The sequence below is a fragment of the Otolemur garnettii genome, unplaced genomic scaffold (assembly GCF_000181295.1).
Source record: "Otolemur garnettii isolate 467f Iridium unplaced genomic scaffold, OtoGar3 scaffold00116, whole genome shotgun sequence".
Taxonomy (NCBI): domain Eukaryota; kingdom Metazoa; phylum Chordata; class Mammalia; order Primates; family Galagidae; genus Otolemur; species Otolemur garnettii.
Window position 1 is genome coordinate 2,519,789 of NW_003852511.1, and position 5,119 is coordinate 2,524,907.

Consider the following 5,119-nt stretch of genomic DNA (forward strand, 5'->3'; position numbering starts at 1 on the left):
AAAAAAAAAAAAAAAAAAAAAAAGATTATGGGACGTGTGAGCCGAGAAGCGGAGTTAGTGTCAGTAGGAAATACAGGAGAGCCTCCGTAGCTAACCCCTCCCTGCACTGAACACCTCCTTAAGTTGACCTAATTGTCACTGACCAGACATGCACCACATGTCCATATCAGTGCAGCAGGCCTCGTTGCTCATGCTGACCACCTCTGTATGCTGACCAGTTGGTTACAGTCCCTTGGGTGGTCACCTTCATCTACTTCACTTTCAGATTTTTTTTTTTATTCTTGCCGTACTTCGGGTTAAAAATAAAAAACATCACAGATGTTTACTCAAAATATATAATTGAAGGAAAACCCTTTTATTGGGGGAATTTTCAAGTGTGGAGAGAAAGGAGAGAGAAAAGGAGAGAGAAGAGCATAATAAGCCTTTTGTGTTCATTCACCACCTTCAGTAATTGTTATAATTTTATCTCTTTCTTTGGTCTCTTTTCCCTGTTATTTTTTAACAGTTAATTATCATGTAATACTTGGTCTGTGTTTAACTGTCACAGAGATGTCTGTTTATAGTTGGTTGGGGGTGTTCTCATGTGTTTGAAACCCTCTCTATTATGCTGGTTCTTCTGTATCTACCCCCCTTTTATTTCCAAGGTCATTGCTTTGTTGGAGAAATCAGGAAAATGTATAAATTTTTAAGTCTTTAACATGAGTCAAGGCCAGGGGTGTCTAACCTTTTTTTTTTTCTCTCTCCCCACATTGGAAGCAGAAGTGTTGTCTTGGGCCACACAGTAAATATACATACACTAGTGACAGCTAATTAGGAAAATAAAGATCTGTGTATACTTTCTGTGATACCCAACACCACAGATAAGGAGAAAAAGTCCTCAAAATCAGCATGGGTCCTGTAGGCAGCTGGTTGGACACCCCTGTGTTAAGCTGTGCTCAGCTTACTTTTTTTATTTTTTTGGCCGGAGCTGGGTTGAACCTGCCACCTCCAGCATATGGAGCCAGCGCCCTACGCTTTGAGCCACAGGCGCCACCCTTGAGCTTACACATTTGGGGAAGGAATCAAATTAGTCTATCTGTTAAACATACAGACGCTGCAGTTATGATATGTGAGAAATTGGAAGACAGGCGAGTTGAGTTAGCATGGCCTGGTTTGGGTGGTCACAGAGGCTATTAAAGGGCAGTTGAAGAACTTCACATTCAAAAGGTGGCTCTGTGGTCACAGGGGTATATTTATTTTTTTTAAAGACATTTCTGTAGTACTTGAGCATTTAGGTGAATCAGGTTCATTCCTGTTACCTGAAGTGTGTAATTGTTCAGTAGTTTAATTCTTCCTTTATACCTACAGCAAATGTTAAAAGTACAACCTTGTAAATTATTCATACTCTTTATAAAGTTGTATAAACTTCTAGGAAGGAATTTTTATACCTCATACACTGGGGATACTAAAATAGTAGTATTGTTTTTGGGTAAGGGAATATTGCTTTGCTCAAATAAAGAGGCGCATTTGCTTATTCCGATTCATGTAGCTGAAGCATGGATTACAGTATAGCTAAGAGTCACTGCCCAGGTGACGGCACCTGGCTTGTGCAGTATATGGCTTTGCACTGAATTTCTAGACCTCTACAGTGATTATAATCCTAAAGGCTGGTCCAGAAGAAAGGGCAGATGCGGGCATAACAAGTTGTGGATTATATCTATGCATAATCATTTCCTCAGCTACCATATTTAATAATATGATACCAAGATATTGTATGCCCAGATTCTATTTTTATGTATCTTACTTCTTTTTTTTTTCGAGACAAAGCCTCATGCTCTTGCCCTGGGTAGAGTGCTGTGGCATGATAGCTCACAGCAACCTCCAACTCTGGGCTCAAGCGAGTCTCCTGCCTCAGCCGCCCAAGTAGCTGGGACTACAGGCGCCCGCCACAACGCCTGGCTATTTTTTGGTTGCAGCCATCATTGTTGTTTGGCAGGCCCAGGCTGGATTCGAACCCACCAGCTCAGGTGTATGTGGCTGGCACCTTAGCCGCTTGAGCCACAGTCGCCAAGCCTGTATCTTACTTCTGTTATCATGCTAACTTGGAAATTAATACAAGATGCATCACAGGCATTCCCCAAAATACACATTACCCCCCCCAAAAAATACACAAGGTGCCAAAAAATGTATATGCCTTTTAAGAAAGCAGAAAACTATATTAAATTTATAATACTCAACATGTGTGACTTCTGCAGTTACAAGAGGTGCTGAATGTGACCTGTATTCATCTTTTGTTACCAGTATATGTTGAGTATTAGAATTTTAACACAGTTTCTTTCTGTCTCAAGATGTGTATGCATTTTCTGTGCCCTGTGTGTGTGTGTGATATAAGAACATGTCTGTAAGGACATGGTTGCGTTTCAGCACTTTGTTATATACTTTGTTCAGCAAACATATACTGACTATCTGCGAGAATTTTAGGATTCAGAAATTGGATATAGCCCTTGAATAATCCTATGTTCCACTGAATACCAGGTTAGTGACTTGAACCTGTTGACAAGTTTCAAACAGGGGCTCCACGTAATGTCTTGGCAGCAGTTTTGAGCCAGACTTTGAGTCAGAGCCTCCCTCTCTGCCGTTCCTCATTCTCTTCCTTGTTCATGATAATGGGATCACTGTCTCCTGGCTACCCAGTCTCCAGGGTCTTGGACAGTGTTTCCTGTGATCCCCTGTGTGAAAAGACCATCAGTGGTGATTCCCTGCCTAATGCTGCCATCCCAACCAGCACTGTGGCCACATCGTCCAGCCTGGGGCTCTGCATCCAGCCTCACTCCCCTGATCTGTCCCCTCCTCTTATAAAATGCCAGTCTAGTCAGCTTTGCTTCCATTGGGCTCCTTTTCCTTCATAAGTTTGCTCTCCGTATGTACTCAGACTCACGTCCCACTGCTGCTGACCCGGCCACCCTGCGTTTCTCCCAGCTGGGTTAATGTCACGCTCCCAACTTGTGGCCTCTGTGCCTCCTCTTTCCTCTGCTGAGAGTCGTTCTCCCCCGAGCTTCTGTCCTCACCACAGGAGCAGCGGCCCCACCATTCTCAGCTCCTGATAGCTTGCTGCTGTTCTCTACTGTGCTGGATAAACTTACCAGAGCACATCACACTGGATTAGTATTGCCTGTTGACTTGTTCATGCGGTGCCTTTCCTGGTGGGTTATCCATTCAGGAGCTGTGCTGCCGCCACACTGTTCATTTGTATTAGCAGCACTGACCACAGGACTCAGCACTTGACAGGCATTGAATACATACATTAAATAAACCTAAGTACAGTTTGTTAAGACGCTCCTGATACGTGTTTTAATAGTTGAGAGACACTTCAAAATTATCAAATCATTATTGTTATGGTTTTAAGTGAACAATCAATTTAAAAGTCTATACATTGTTATGAATCTCATGATATAACAGAGGCATACAACTCAGCTGTTTAGCTTCAGGTTCTGGATTACTGAGAAACTCTCACACATAAATAAACCTGCTTAAGGCGGCTCCTGTAGCTCAAAAGGGTAGGGCACTGGCCCCCTATGCCGGAGGTGGCAGGTTCAAACCCAGCCCTGGCCAAAAAAAAATACTGCTCCCTTTAGCGTTGTTTGTAATAGTGAAAAGCTGGAAACAATCCCAATATCCATTAATAGGAGAACAGATGCCTAAACTATTGCATATTCATACAATGGAAATATGTACAATACCGTGATTCCTGCGGTAGCATTAGGTTGTTAGACACTTTCACATTAAGCAAAATGACATACATATGATGGAATGATTCTACCTAAGGCTGATTGACAGAAACAAGAGTTAAGTTCCTGTGGAATATTTCTGCTCACAAAGACACCCAGCAAACTTTCAAATAAAGACCAAAGCACTTCTAATAGTAAATGTTGAAATAAATCCAAGGAAGAAAATTATGTACCCAGTTATTTAAGTTCAGGGTCATGAGTGGCCAGAGCCCATCCCAGCAGCTCAGGGGTCAAGGTGGGAACCATCCCCTAGCAAGGTACATTTGCACACAGGTCCACTCACTCAGACTAGAGCCTCAGACTAAAGACACCCAGCTTTGAGATGTGAGAGGAAACCCAGGCAGACGCCTGATCACATGTGAAGTCCACGCTGGCTGCAGCCCCAGCCAGGAATTGATTTGTTTTTCATCATCAATGTTACAATGAAACAACATTACCTGCTGAGCTGCTCTAGTTAAAATGAATGATCCCTAGCAGCACATTCCCACTGAATAAATCTAAACATAATATCGGGTGGAAAAACTGAGTTGCAGAGTAGTTAGTTACATTATATATCATTTATGCAAATGTCTAAAACATGCAAAACTCTGCTATCCAGGTATATAGGAGGCTAAAAGTACCAGCCAGGGATGGATGTCTACCCATCTAGGAATAGCAGATCTGAAAAGGGGGAGAGGACCGAGTAGGGTAGATGGAGCTTTCACAGACCCAAAACAGGTGGGAAAAATTTAGTGTCTGTCGAATGTTTTGGTGAGTGACTGAGTATTTGTTATTCTCTTCATAATTTAAAATGATTTAAAAATAATGGTTAGAAAAAGGATTATAAGCTGCTGAAGTCATTTTTTAAATAAATAGATGTATAAGTAACCTACCCTCTTCCTTGGATTTTTCATTATTTTGTAAGTTTTAAAATAGGCCAGACACAGGAGCTCATGCCTGTGATCTCAGCACTTTGGAAGGCTGAGGCAGGAGGTCCGTTTGAGGCCAGGAATTTTAGACCAGTTTGGGCAACATATCAGGACTCTGTCTCTACCAAAAATTAAAAAAAAAAAAATTAGCCCAGCATGGTGGTGCCCACCTGTAGTCCCATCTACTTGAGAGGTTGAGGTGAGAGGATCACTTGAGACCAGGAGTTTGAGGTTGCCGTGAGCTGTGATGATACCAGTGCATTCCAGCCCAGGTGACAAAGCGAGACCCTATCTTTTTTTTTTTTTTTTTGTGAGAGAGAGCCTCAAGCTATCCCCCTGGGTAGAGCGCTGTGGCATCATAGCTCACAGCAACCTCCAACTCCTGGGCTCAAGCAAGTCTCCTGCCTCAGCCTCCCAAGTAGCTGGGACCACAGGCGCCCGCCA

The 5,119-nt window shown here is 42.7% G+C and overlaps 1 protein-coding gene across 2 annotated transcripts in view; it reads left to right on the forward strand.

Annotated features, from left to right (window-relative positions):
* MAP3K21 (mitogen-activated protein kinase kinase kinase 21) overlaps positions 1 to 5,119 on the forward strand; it is a 62,783-nt gene that overhangs the window by 24,303 nt on the left and 33,361 nt on the right. The gene's annotated exons all lie outside the window — the stretch shown is intronic.